At 35.4% G+C, this 15633-nt stretch overlaps 1 long non-coding RNA gene across 2 annotated transcripts in view; it reads left to right on the top strand.

Moving 5' to 3' along the window:
* The window catches only part of LOC120491348 (uncharacterized), a 67631-nt gene extending 60110 nt beyond the window's left edge, over positions 1–7521 (top strand). For both annotated transcript variants that reach the window (XR_016169599.1, XR_016169600.1), the window contains exons 3-4: positions 7100–7206; positions 7317–7521. This is a non-coding gene — a long non-coding RNA (uncharacterized LOC120491348). The remainder of the gene's footprint in view (positions 1–7099; positions 7207–7316) is intronic.
* Positions 7522–15633: the final 8112 nt, after the last annotated feature.

Here is a 15633-nt window from a genome sequence, read left to right as displayed (position 1 = left end):
TTACTTTTATCTGGGCTTTCAACAAAATTCTACACACGTCACACGTGCTAGTGGCAGTGTTTCTGAGGTGTTTTCGCGATCGTCTAGTCAACACTATCTGGGTCGAGAACACAACAGTAACTGTTCGGCCTCCCTCTTCACCGTAAATTCGCTCTGGATACATTTTAAGTGCATCATTCTGTATCCAATCATTTGGCCGGATCCTGTGATTTCCTAAGATTTAATAACCACTTGTGGTTGAGGAGAGATTCTCTGATATGATTGTAAAGCGCTTTGAGTGTAGGCATATATGAAAGCGCTATATAAATGCCCTATTCATTCATTCATTCATAAAGCTGGATTTCTCCATCCAGCACAAAAACACCTCAGAAACACACTAGCAGGTGTGACGTGTGTAGAATTTTGTTGAAAGCCCAGATAAAAGTAAAAGCTACTATTTTGTGTTTATCCATGGCAGTTCGACTTCACACACACACGCGCGCGCTCTGAGCCAGTGGACGCGCACTGTTATGAATGCACAATGTTTCGACTTTAATCTCGAAACATTTTGACTTTAATCTCGAAAAATTCCGACTTTAATCTCGAAACATTTCGACTTTAATCTCAATGTTAGATTTTTTTTTTTTTTTTTTTTTTTTTTTACAGATTTTTTTTTTTTAAGATTTTTTTTTTTTTACTGACTTTTTTTTTTTTTTTTAGGTTGTGGTTCAGGTGTTCAAAGTGTGTGTGTGTTTATGGACTTCATTTCAGCTATTAGAAAAACAGTGAAAGCAGCCAATTCATTTCATTATTACTATTTTCTATGAGCCTGAAATGATTTCTAAATGTCTCTAAAGTTGTATACATAGAATGGTTCAATAGTTTTGAAAAATTGTGTGCAAACACTTAAAAAAGATCCGGTCGAATTGGCCTGCGGCTCTGGCCATTGAAAGATAAATCTGTTAATAAATGCAAAGCTGTAAAGTTGATACTGAAACTCATCTTAATGATGCTAGATGAACAAGGATAAAATAAATAAATAAATAAGAACCCTACTGGGATTAAAATAATAGTGGAATGAAGGCAGGCAGATATGGATATGATATGGAGAAGCTAGTGAAATGAGCTCCATGTCTCATATTATTTTTAATTTGTGAGTCCATCAAAGGATTATTACTCCCTGCTGAAGCTTAAAAATACCATTTTCATTTTTCATTTTCAGCAGAAAAGTCAAATACTAGAACAGATCGTGAATTTTTAAATGTATTTTTTTTTTTTGCAGCCATGATTTGCAATGAGTGTATAATGTTTGCACAGTGTAATAAACAAAATATGATTTGTATTTCATAATAATAATAGTAATAATAATATTATTAATACGGACCCGTGCAGATACAATCGCTCACACACCTCTGAGAAGATTTTCAGGACTTTAGGATCTTCAGAAGGGGAGAATTGGGTCCAAAATCAGCTTGATTATCTACACTCTAAAAAATGCTGGGTTGTTTTAACCCAATTTTGGGTCAAATATGGACAAACCTGAAATGTTGGGTTAAAAATGGCTGGGTTAGTCCATATTTGACCCAAAGTTGGGTTAAAACAACCCAGCATTTTTTAGAGTGTAGTAGTACGACGCATTCTCATCCTAGGGCGTCATATACTGACAACTGATACATCCAACGCACATGGCACCCTTTAGCGTCAATATGAGACGCAGATATATATATGGGCCAGAAGGCGCCTCCTAGTGGTCTAACCCTAACACTACCCCAGACCTAAACCTACCCATAACCGAAGCGTGTTATATTGACGCTAAAGGGTGCCATGTGCGTTTGATGTCTACGCATTGGTAAAAGCGACAGTATATGACCCCTTGGGGTGAGAATGGGCTGAGTAGTGTGTGTCTACCTTTAAACTTAGGATTTTAAATCGTAATGATAATGTCAGTCATTCCACAATAGCCAATGAGAGACAAGTCTAAAAGAAGATGGAAGTGACGGATCTTTTGAAATGATGATTGCGAAACAACAAAGACTGTGTTATTCAGGCCTGTGATTACCTGATTATGTGTAGAAGGTATTGAAGTACCTTCTGCTACTTGCCTGGTGTATCCCTTAAAGTTTGACTTTATATTCACTGCATGAAGTTAAAGGATGACAACTATCCCCTTGGATATTTAAACAATTCCCTTGGGGCTAACATCACACAGCACATCTCAGTGGTCTAAAAATTTCTTCACAACTCTGACTCCACAGGACAGCATGAGTTGAAAATATTTGTAAAATGACACTATTATTAGACTTTGCAAGGCTTTGAGTGTTGATTGAAGTTAATGGCAGCAAAGCTTGCTCTGATGTCATTTACAAAACAACAAAAAAACAAAAAACAGGTGGAAATTGTGAAAGCTTTGTACTGATTGAAAAAATTCATTCTATTTCAGATAGATGCAGTCATGCTCTGCCTGTCCTGAACACACACACTCAAATATCCCCTCTGACAATACTGATTGTTAAATGATTGGTGTGTCCAACCAAATATTTCCTTTGTTGAATCTGGAATGAAATTGAATTTCAGGCTCCAATGACATGGCAGTGGTAAAAACCAGAAAGAAAAAAAAAAATAACACACTTTTTTTCACGGAAAGGTTTGCTGTCAAAAGTACAGCACTTTTGGTATTGCTCTTTCTACTTTGTTTCTCTTCATCTCACACAATTTATGTTCTCTTGTTTAATGAGCTGGATCATTAATTCTCCCTCTTTTAAAATCTATTGTGCCTGGCATATATATATATATATATATATATATATATATATATATACACACACACAAAAACTAAAACTTTAACTTAAATTAAAATGAAAACTGAAAAAAGTACAAATACAAACTTTAAAATAATATTAAAAATGATCTCAATGACACTAATATATATATATATATATATATATATATATATATAGTTTTAGTTAGCTTGGAACATCAAGTTAAACTAAATAGAAATCAGCTTTTAGTTGAAGTTTTAAAACTGATATTTCAAAAGAAAACACATTTTTATTTATGTATAATACTTACAAAGTGATCAAAAGGATTTGTGTGAATCTGGCTTTACTGTAACATGTAATAAGAACCGTGAGTGAGGATTTTGGTTCGTGAATCAGTTCATTGAATAATCTCTGTGAAAGTGGAAATGATTCACTGACATATTGGTTTGAATACTTTATAAATGAGTGTTATATCCTTTATTGTATAATTGTGCCCCACTTAGACAAAGTATAGCTGTTTCAATTATTTCCACTCTCCTCATTTTCTTCACTAAGCCTGTTACATGACCTGTCAGTTCTCTCCTTAAGCCTGAAGCGCGTGACTCTACAGCCACAGATCTCCCCTGAGCTTAAACTCACAGAAACTCTAAACATGTTTACTTAGGTAACTTTAAATAATTTTTTTGTGCAACTAGCGTTGTCTTATTAAGATCTCTGTTTAATTTGGCAAGAGGACGGATTAGCATGATGCTTCTGCGCTAAGCGCCTTAAAAAGTGTCCTTGTGTGTGATTGTAGTGACTCTGAATGCTCTGCCTGAGTTGATCATCTGACTACACTCCTGGCTGTGATTGAAGGTCAAAATTCAAAATTGTGAGACAAAAACTCAATTAACCAATTTAAGGTTATTATCTTAAAATGTATTTCCAGAACATTTGAAATATCAAATATATTTATATAAACGTGGCTAATATGTATTCATTTTGGCACCATGCAGTGTATTGGCCTATTAATTTTATTAAAATTGAAATCAGACAAATACACTGTTAATATCGTTGTAAATATTATCTTTTTGCCAGTCGATTATGTTGTACATTGTACAGAACTTTATTGTAAGGTGACAGTTACACAAGATACGTATTATAGTAGGCTCATAACAGTAAATTATGCATAATTACAAGTAACTAACCCTAAACCAAAACCGCTAACACTTTATTTTACAGTCATTGTTGCACATTACATGCAATTACTATTGTAATAACAATACATTATGCATAATTACATTTAACTTACTCTAAACCATAACCCTAATCCTAACCTTATACTAAGTACATAGTTAATTATTCTAACTACAGTACTTATGTATAATAACAGTGTATTAAGGCATGGCAATGTGAATCCAGACAGTTGTTTTCACAAAATAAACCCTTTCAGGATGATTGAACCCCCCTCTGCTCTGTGTGAACATTATGTAAGGAATAATATACATCATATTTCATAATGTAAATATATTATGATTATTATATAATGACATTTTTTACCCAATGGCTGGGTTTGTCCATATTTTACCCAAAATTGGGTTAAAACAACCCAGCATTTTTTAGAGTGTGTGTGTGTGTGTGTGTGTATATATATATATATTCAGATTTACATTTATATATTCAGAGTTATAACTATATATTCGGGATTTACATTCATATATTCAGGATTCACATTTAAATATTCAGAGTTATAACTATATATTCAGGATTTACATTTATATATTCAGATTTACATTTATATATTTAGAGTTATAACTATATATTCAGGATTACATTTATATATTCAGAGTTATAACTATATATTCAGGATTGCATTTATATATTCGGAGTTATAACTATATATTCAGGATTACATTTATATATTTGGAGTTTTAACTATATATTCGGGATTACATTTCATTATTTCCTGTTTGGCCCCCCATAATATATATATATATATATACTGTATATATGCAACATCCCTGATTTTATTAATTTCATAAAATAGTAATATATATATTACTATTTTATGAAATTAATAAAATCAGGGATGTTGCATTAAAATAAAATAACTCAATCTAATGGCATTTTCATGAATAATCCGTGATATTAGCCGTGTGAATGTGAGGTCACTCTTGCTTATTTAAATCATAAAACATTGACATATAGGATATAAATTGACAGTAAGGCCCCATTCCCCATGTTCAAATGTGTCACTTAACATTAAAGGTTCTTTCTAGCTACAGCCATAGAAGGAAAACACTTTGTCACAGATGAGATAAGCTCCTTTTAGGTTTAATGTTATGCCCCTGGAAGAAAAAAGGAAAAAAAAAAAAAAAAAAAAAAAAGAGGTCCACTAATTGATAAATGGGAGCAGAGCCGAAGGAAGTAGGCTACTTGTGGCTACTGGCTGAAATAGACCGGGATGAAGCTCTTTCATCGTGAAATATTAATAGGCCTATTTCTCCCCTGACCCCCATTTTGCTGTATGGCAGACACTGAAAACCACAAAGAGCCATCACTATGGCATAACCCATTCCAGAGATGAGACACTTTCACATTTGGACGGACAAAAAAAAAAAACCCTTCGTTGTCTAAGCTCATCAGTTGTCTAAAGTGTATACTTCAAAGTTAGTGCACAACAGAGTGGCTGTATTAAATAAACGGCTATCAATTTTGCATGAACGTTCTAATTTAGAAGTTACGGAAAAACGACTCTTCGTTCAAACACTTTGATATAAAAATAATAGTGCCTCCGGGGCAGGGGCCTTGATTCGGGAGCGCTGGGGGTCAGTTTGCTACCGAGGTGGGTTTGATTGTTTTATCTCCCCTCATATCTCCACAAGATACCCCAGAGCCATCATCATCATCTGCTCCACAGTTTTGTAATCTTTATTTAATCTGATGAAACAACGCTCTGGAATGGGCCAGTCAATGCCACATGGAGCTCATCTGCGTCTAAAAACAAGACGCAACTGCGTCTAATAAACAAAGTGGCACCCCAGAGTAATTCAATTATATATTCTAAGAGAGATTCGGCTGTGGACTCGACTCGATGGTAAACAAAACAACAAAATCATAAAAAGACTGTGGAAAGGAGTCTGAGAGTCCAGGGATTGGATGCGGCCAGAATGATGTCTGTGTGTTTGTGCGTTAGGGAATGATGTGAAGGATTTTTTTATTCAACTGAGACTATGATTAATTGAGCACATGCTTGTTTTTGAAATAGACGATCCTAGAGAGAGTGACTGCATTTTCAGTTTAGCCATTGTGACGTTCTCCACGACCAGAATACATTAAAGCAAACAATCAGAAAAGAAACACTCTAAAGGAAATGACAAAAAGATAAATGGCACCAGCTGTAAGGAGTAAAACGAACAATGGATTTGACAAGCTGCGGCCACACTAAACAAGCAATGAGACAACGAGTTGAATTTGTTTGTAGGGTGAATTAAAGTAAATTAGGCTCTCAGATTGAATGTTATAGTTTTCTAAGATTCGAAGCAACTGTAAACCTTTGGCACAGCTGGCATTGAATTCCAGTCACATGATCTTTCAGAAATCATTTCAATGTGCTGAATTGGTACTCCGTTATCTGAAATGGGTAAAGGTCCCCTGAAATGGGGAGTGTCATATTATTTTATAATGTTTCCTGGGTTGCCTTTATAATGTTAGTATGTTTTTTAGATCAAAAATAGTCATAATTTAGAAATAAAAGGATATTTTACTAGCCTGATGTTAGCCTCTACACTCTCAGAAAAAAAAGTACAAAAGCTGTCACTGGGGCTGTACCTTTTCAAAAGGTAAACTTTTAGGTAAACTTAAAGGTAAACTAGCAACTTTTAGGTGCTAATATGTACATTTTATGTGAAAATATGTTAGTATGGACATTTTAGGTGCTATATGTCCATTTTAGGTGTGGTACATTTCACGACCTAATATGTCCATTTTAGGTGTAGTACATTTTAGGTGTTAATATGTCCATTTCATGAGCTATTATGTTCATTTTAGGTGGTAATATGTCAATTTTAGGTGTCAATATGTACATTTTAGGTGCTAATATGTACCACTAAGGTACCAATATGTGGCCTTTGGATACAAAAGTTTACCTTTTGAAAAGGTACAGCCCCTGTGACAGCTTTTGTACCTTTTTTTTCTGAGAGTGTAATAATCATTCCTTTCCTGTGTATTTTCATTCCTAACAAACTGCAACTAACAAGTAAATGCACATAAGGCCATTCATTAATTCAGTCATCATCATCTAACCACACAGCCATGGTCTTTGACACAACACGCATCTGATACACCGGTAATCTCATCTCTTCCCTCATCTGCTCTCGCAGGCCAGTCAGTGAGTCAGCTGAAGACGCCTCTTAAGTGTCCCATGGCTCCTCCACTTGCCCTGTCTCACCTACAGGCCTGAGAACAGCTGTTCAGGATGATACTTGAGGTATGGCTGAAGCCCCACTGTTAGAGCACAGCTCTCTTTCTCTGGTTCAGCCAGGACTGGGATTATTGCACTGGGCTGCGACGGCTAACCACACTATCATTCCCCTGCAGCTGCTGCATATCTGTCCAAACCAACCCAACGAACAGGAGCCCCGCGGGGAGGAAGAGACACTCCAATTTACACTCCCGTCTCCTTTTTTTTTCCTCCAACCTCTGGAATTAACTTTAAGGCAGTGAGAAATATGTAAAAGATAAAAGAGCAAAAACTGGTTTACGATGGTAAGTGGAACTACATAACCTTTAATTAGAATTAAATACTTGCTATCCATCCATCCATCCATCTATATCTATCTGCCCGTCCTTCCATCCATCCATCTATATCTATCTGCCCGTCCTTCCATCCATCCATCCATCCATCTGTCCATCCATCCATCCATATCCATCTGTCCTTCCCTCCATCCATCCATCCATCTATCTATATCTATCTATCTGCCCGTCCTTCCTTCCTTCCTTCCTTCCATCCATCCGTCCGTCCATCCTTCTATATCTATCTATCTGCCCGTCCTTCCTTCCTTCCATCCGTCCATCCATCCATATCTATCAGCCCTTCCTTCCATCCATCCATCCATCCATCCATATCTATCTGTCCTTCCTTCCTTCCTTCCATCCATCCATCCATCCATCCATCCATCTATATCTATCCATCTGCCCTTCCTTCCTTCCTTCCTTCCTTCCATCCATCCATCCATTCATCCACCCATCTATCCTTCTATCTATCTATATCTGTCAATCCATCTATCCATCTGAACAGTCTCTGGCTCAGCAGACGTGATGTGAACAGTCTCTGGCTGGGCAGACGTGAACAGTGTGTGTGTGTGTATATATATATAAATATATATATATATATATATATATATGTATACTGTAAGTATTATAGAACTAATGGGTACTTATTCTAATATTATGATACAACCATCTTACATTTGGGATCAATTTAGTCTTTTTAGTTTTTAATGACCGGTTACATTTTATGCATTTATAAAATAAATAAATATAAAATATATAAATTATTTATCCTGGTTTATTTATCCAAAGTTTACAGATTGATCCCTTAAACTTGCAACTATAATTACAGACAGTTACACTGTAAATTCATCTTAATTACTACAGGTGTATTTTACAGGTGTAAAGTAAAACGTTCCAAATTTTATATATATATATATATATATATATATATATATATATATATATATAATTGACTAGCTGAAAGATACACAAGCATAGAAATAAATAAATAGGCCTAAATAAAAAAAAAGAAATTAAGGGAAAATTAGCGCCACTTATAATTCAACTTGCCATTTATGAATTATTGATTGTACACATTATGAATCTCATATGGACCAGCAAACAAGCATATTTACCCTGCAGATATTTATTCAGCTTTCTCTCTCTCTTTCTTTCTTTCTCACTCTTTCTATTGTCTTGCGACAAACGTCGATTGTGTTGGACCTGAATTCGGTCTCCCCTCCCAAACCACATTAGCTCTCATTGAAGACACAAACACACAGCTGTGTGACAAATCACCTGGAGAAAACCCTGGAACACAGGGAGAAATCGATACGCGTCCATGCCGAACAGTTACATAATTTATCTATCAATCTATATGCTGTTATTAAACGTCAATGGGGATATTCCAGCTCTGCGGATTCCTGAAAGGCTGCAGACAGAGAGTTTGCACATTTGGGTGATATTTTTTTTAATGCTTTTACGATGTAAAAACCTTGTTTATCATGGCAGTAAAACTGTTTTCTATCTAGAGAGAGAGAGAAAGATGGAGGGAGGGACAGAAGTCACTTTTACTACGTCATTAGCTGCTCCATGCATGCATTGATTTCCACATGATGGAGAAGACCTGGGCTCTCTGAGGTAATCAAGACACCAATCTAATGAATGGCATTAATCAAGTAAAGGAGTAACACTTCATTTTAATGGTTCCTTTTGAACATTCTGGTAACTAAGTAATTTTGCACTTACATGTCAACTAACTCTCATTAGAGTATTAGTAGACTGTTTGCTTAATATCCGCTAACGTGATGCTCCTCCAAAAGACATCATACTGACTGTAACTTTGCAAGTATGTCAACTTATTCTAACCCTAACAGTCTACTAATACTCTACTCTACGACATGTGGGTGCAATACCAACAGAAGGAACCATCAAAATAAAGTTAAATCGCTTTCAAAGTTCTTCAGAATTCAATCTGTCTTGATTGTGTAGTAACATGGTCATGAAAATGTTGTGGTATATTCATATAGATCTGTTTTATTTTAGCCAAATGTTGTTTAGCTATTTTAGGGTTCCCACTCCACTTCATATGAAATATTAATCATTGTAACAGCCAGTTGAAATTCTAAGGGGAACATGATCTAATTGCAGCAGTGATATAGTTTATTAAACAAGACACAAGCTGAATAACAGACACTGACATCAACACAGCTTAAATACATTGAAACAAACCAATTAAATACATTTACATGAGCTGCAAACACTAAGTAATCCACGAGAAACTATAGAAACAATGAGGAATACTGAAAACCAATTCAAAGTCAAACACAAACAAAAGACATAACCCTGACATATACACTTGTTGATGCGACATTTCATTTACGTAGAACTAAAGCCAAACCGCTTTCCTAAAACTTTTACAATATTATCGTGCCTCCTTGTAAGCACAGGTGTTTCCTTTGGGAAATGCAAATCTAGTTTACCATCTAGTTAGTACGGAGGCGTATTGCATTCACTCGAAGAAAAAAAATCTACTCTGTTTTTCTGAATTAACGAGTTAATTTTTCATGAGAAAAAAAAATTTGCTCTGTTTTTTCTGAATTAATGAGTTATTTTTTCATGAGAAAAATTTTTTTGCTCTGTTTTTCTGAATTAACGAGTTAATTTTTCATGAGAAAAAAATTTTTGCTCTGTTTTTCTGAATTAATGAGTTCATTTTTCATGAGAAAAAAAGTTTTTGCTCTGTTTTTCTGAATTAATGAGTTAATTTTTCGTGAGAAAAAAAGTTTTTGCTCTGTTTTTCTGAATTAATGAGTTAATTTTTCATGAGAAAAAAAAATTGCTCTGTTTTTCTGAATTAATGAGTTAGTTTTTCTTGAGAAAAAAAAAGTTTTTGCTCTGTTTTTCTGAATTAATGAGTTAATTTTTCATGAGAAAATGTATTGTTGCTGTTTTTCTGAATTAATTCATTAATTCAGAAAAACAGAGCAAAAAAAAAATCCATTAAAAATTAACTCATTAATTCAGAAAAACAGAGCAACATTTTTTTTCTCATGAAAAATTAACTCATTAATTCAGAAAAACAGAGCAAAAATTTTTTTCTCATGAAAAATTAACTCGTTAATTCAGAAAAACAGAGCAAATTTTTTCTTCTCATGAAAAAATAACTCGTTAATTCAGAAAAACGGAGTAGATTTTTTTTTCTTCAAGTGAATGCAATACGCCTCCGTAAGTTAGGGCTTCTAAAAACAATTATTTTCTTGGACAGACTGCCAACTTGTGGACTTTATCGCCGTCTGGATGGCCTTTTTTATTGATATCTGCCTTTCCCTACAGAGAAGTTAGCCATCATCAAATATTTATGGCGTATCAACAGAAAATGGCTGTTTTTGTAAAGCTGACCCATTTCCAACATTTGCCCTCGGAGAAACGCACTTTGGAGAGAATGGCGGCCCTCAGCAATGTTCTCATAGGCACGAGGGAGGTTTGATTGCACACGTGCCGTTACAGCCATTAGAAAATGACACACTTTATAAGCGATTCAAACTGAGGTTGGACACTAGTTTTATGTTATACACATTATTAGGGGTCTTCATTCATGGTTTGTCGTGATTTTGAATGCTAAAATTAATGGCATGGAAAAACACTGCGGCAAAGCGCAAAACATTATTTCCCATGTTGCTTATTATTTTCAGCATAAAATATAATTCCCCCTTTCCATATTTCATGAACGCCCTGCCAAATTTATTAAACCATACATCTGTCACGTGTAAAGCTCAGAAAAGAGCTTTTCCATTTATAATACGGAGATTTTATAGTCTTGTTGACAAAGTCGGTGCTAAAAAGAGCTACCAATCTGAGCTGTGAATTTCACTCATGAATTATCATTATTCCCTGTGTTTGTTACGCAGCAATAGCCGGATGGGGTGAGGTGAATTATTACAGTATCAAATTCACGCAGATATGATGTATCACTCATAGCTGCTGAAGCACTAGACCCAACTGTACAGGCACTGCAAGGCCTCGGATGTGTGGAATTGTAGCGCATCTTTAGCTCTTGGACTTAATGAGACAGAAAAGAGGGGAGATGAAGGAAGTTTGGGGCGAGAGACAGTGAAAAAAGGGCGACAGATTCTGCATCGTTCTGGTGCCCAATGGTCCTTGCAGCAGTAATATTTGAGTGCTTATCTGTTCTAACGGATCCAAGACTAATGAGGCACACAAACATGCACAGCGTCAGTCCCACCAACAGGATCATGAGACGGGAGATATTTATCATTATTAGGCCAAAGGTTTTCATAGTTTTCGCTTATTGAAGGACACATATGTGGCCAGGGTCTCAAATATCACACACTTTGCTAAAGTAACCAGTGAAATTCTCTATTGATTGGTTTAAATGTGTCACTTGCTTAAAATGGACTGGACTTGATACGAATTTACCAACTGCAAAGTGAATTTCAGTAATTGTGAATATAACACAGCCCTAATATACAAGTTGCAGGGTTATTATTGTTGTATTATTGTGAACCTAAAACTAAAACCAAGAAAAAAAAAGACAAGTCTGTGAAAAAAAATAAGAAACAGCAATGGAGTGTCTTTAAAAAAACCTCTTTTGTGACTACTTCGGATTCTAAGTTCAAGTTGTCCGTTTCACATGATTCACAGTTGAGAGTCCAAGCATCCTTTACTAATTGTAAAACGCCAATTTAGAACAAGCGACAAAGTAACACTGAGTCACTTTATTAAAGCTTAATGTATTATATACATAGAATAGAGTATTATTAGAGAGAGAGAGATCGACTAAGCAAGGGATATTCTTATGGTCAATCTTATATTCATAATCGCAAAATCAGTTTGAATTTCCGCTGAGATCTCCCATAACAGTGCTAGTCAATGCATTTGTAAGTTGTTTCTTATTGTTTACAACCTAGTTTCAATCTCTTTCAATATAAAAGTATTTGTTCCTGACTCACTCAGCCTTCAAATAGTGTAATAGTGTACTTTCACTGAAGTCGAAATCAATCACTGACCCTTTCTCAGTACCAAATGCGAAGCTGTGTGTGTGTATATATATATATATATATATATATATATATATATATATATATATATATATATATGTTTTTTAGCCATTATACAAGTATAAGAAGTTTGTGCAATTGAAAATAAAACACAAGCAAACTTATTTTAGTTGGATTTTAGGATTTTAGTTGATTTAAAAGTTATGAAACTTAACTTTTCCCTTGGCCAAAAAGATTTTCTCTGGAAATAGTAGACCAAAGATTGCCTGCTTGGTATACCCTTGGTGTTTAAACTATGTATTTAAGAGCAAGTGTCAAATTCCCAAAGGACTGGCCAAGATAAAGTCATTCTAGAGCTCAATCTCTCAAAAACTTCTCAACAAATTGTCAAATATTTGCTATCTTTATATAGGGGGGTCTAAATAACTAGTCTTGCCTAAGAACAAACAAACAAAAAATACTTTTACAACAACATTCTGTGACACAATAACAGTTTGTAAGATTTTGGTGTTTTGCTGATCCGCCATGACACTCTCTGTGAGAAATGTTGCAAGCGGAGTGATAAAAACGTTGAAGCGAAACGTTGAGTGCTGTTAGGGAAAAGACTCTCAGCCAATAAGATTTGAGTACCAGAAAGTAGATAGATAGATATGAGGTGAAAAGTTTTTAAACCTTTTTTTTTTTTTTTCTCATTATAATCCATCAAATAGTCTATTTTTTGAAATAGTCCACTTCATTACACATTTTCGAAAACGAAAGCTCTAACACCAACTCTCTGTCACCAAATCAGGACCAGATCTGTCTGACCATCACAGGTCACCATCCATCATTATCTGGAAGTGCGAATCTAGAATCTCTCACATTTCACGGTCATCAAATGAAACGTACAGTAGCAGAGAAGACTTGAAATAATCAGGTCAAAGTCTAGTAAAGCTCATCTGCACTCACACTTGAAACTCGGCTCATTCACTCTTCCTCTCTCGGTGTCTACTTCTAACATTTTTACTTTTTAAGTTTAAGTTAAGGTACTAGAGCAGGCCAAAAGTTTCCGTTCATCGAAATGAGACGACGCCAAATTACACACACAAAAAAGTTTTCTATTTTGACTTTAAAAATATTTTAAATATCTGAATATACAAATTAGGCATCATCTTACAAGGCATGCATAAATTTGCATATTATATCAAAAGTAATACAGACCCCATTATTGGTGTTTTAATGCAATCAACAACTCAGTGGTTGGTAACTTTCATAAAAAAAAAAATAAAAATAAAAATGTCTTAACAAAAATAACTAATAATTAAAAAAAAAAAAAAAAAAAAACACACACACACACATCCAATACTACAAATATCATTGAAGATGAAATGTCTAAAATTATGAGTCTGTACCAGGCAGTCAGTGCCTCTTCAAAAATATTTGGCATCCATTTCATTCTGACTGCTCGGATCAGATTTCTCTGGGTTTATGTGACTTTGTCATGCCACATAAACACAGGGACAGGGAGGGAGGCAACAAACCACTGTACTTTTTTGTGAAACGAGGCATATTTTTGCAATATATAAGAAAAATGTCACTTTAAGAAGTCTGTCTTCGCAATATGCTATCCAATGCTAATGTAATAGGTCAAGATATGAATCACTTATTCTGTTAGCCATTATTTTGGATGCTTTATGCAACTGTAGTTCAAATTATTTGACTCTAATTTACGTTTGAAACCAGGGGTTTTCAAGAATTTTATATTTGTTTGATTTTTTTTTGACTCTAATTTACGTTTGAAACCAGGGGTTTTCAAGAATTTTATATTTGTTTGATTTTTTTTTTTTTTAAGTGCTACTGTCAAAGGGAGAAAAAAAACAATGTCTAAACGCATTGTTGACAACGAGTTGAACAAAAAACAGAAAAATAAGTTTTGGGGCAAAATAGATAAATTACATGTACACACACCGGCGGTTGGTTTGCATCTCCAGAGGTGCTCTCCAACCCCAGAACCCATAAATCTAGGCCATAAAATAGATAATCGGATGGAACAGAGGTGCTCATATTGGTGCAGGGGGAAAGATTTGATTGAGGTGCATTTGAAGGACACTTTGCATGTAGTTTGAGAGAAAAGGAGGACACTGGACCAAGGAGCAGTATATTGCCTGACCTTTGCCTGCCGTGTGCAATGTCCCTGCGATAAAAATTTACAGTTTTCCTGGCAATAAGGTGTGTAACTCAGCAGTAATAAAGGTCAGGGACTGCTTCCGCTGAGAGAGGTGCCACAGGTCAGCTCTGCAATACTGATGAAATGACCTCTGTTTGGAGTGCCTATGAGCTGGCTGTATCTGTTAAGCTTGCTGAGGTGTGTCTTTATCCAACAGGCTTAGAAAAGACAAACATAGACATGAGCAGATAACACAAACAGGCAGAATTTGGATTGAAGAAAAGACTTGTCGCTGTCTCGTTCAAAATGGCTGGATGTACTTAGTAGGCTATGCCTTGAATCTCATTCACTCCTCTGCATTTTCAAAATTGGCGCCTTTAAAAGGCATATACCTTAAATTTAGTTTAATTCACTCGAGGTAATAAAATGGCTTCAAAAACTTGGAATATACAGTAGTGCTGAGGACACAAGGAAAATGTTTACTATTAATTTATAGTGCATTTAGTCATATTTGGATTGTACTCATCAGGGTTTTTTTATATACTGATATGGAGTCAGATTTTGAAACAAATTGAAGGGGACATGAAATGAGAAATCAAATTTCCCTCTGAAGGAGGCAACAGAGATGTAGTGGATGTCGACTGAATGGGATCATGCTTAGGGAGCCTTTCATCTTCGAGTACTGTTAAAACAAGCCAGTGCACATAGGCGTGCAAGATTTTGTTATATGCAGGCACCAGTTGTTTTTCGTTAAGGAGCCGAGCGAAGTCAGCGGTGGTCCAGGAATAGTGGCGAAGGGACTACGCATACGCAACCGAGACTTTCCCTTTCAGCCATTCACATTGTAGTTGACGTCGATTAAATGGGCTCACCATTGAAAACGCCACTAGTGCCACCACCTTCCAGTGCCTAGACAAAAGCCTCCTGATCCCTTGCGTTATTTGAGGCAGAGATGGGACAGGACTTAGAACAGGAA

Source organism: Pimephales promelas, chromosome 8, assembly GCF_988280905.1.
Source record: "Pimephales promelas chromosome 8, fPimPro1.hap1.1, whole genome shotgun sequence".
In the NCBI taxonomy this organism is placed as follows: Eukaryota; Metazoa; Chordata; class Actinopteri; order Cypriniformes; family Leuciscidae; genus Pimephales; species Pimephales promelas.
Note: the sequence above shows the minus strand (reverse complement) of the source record. Positions and strands in the feature narration are given on the sequence as shown.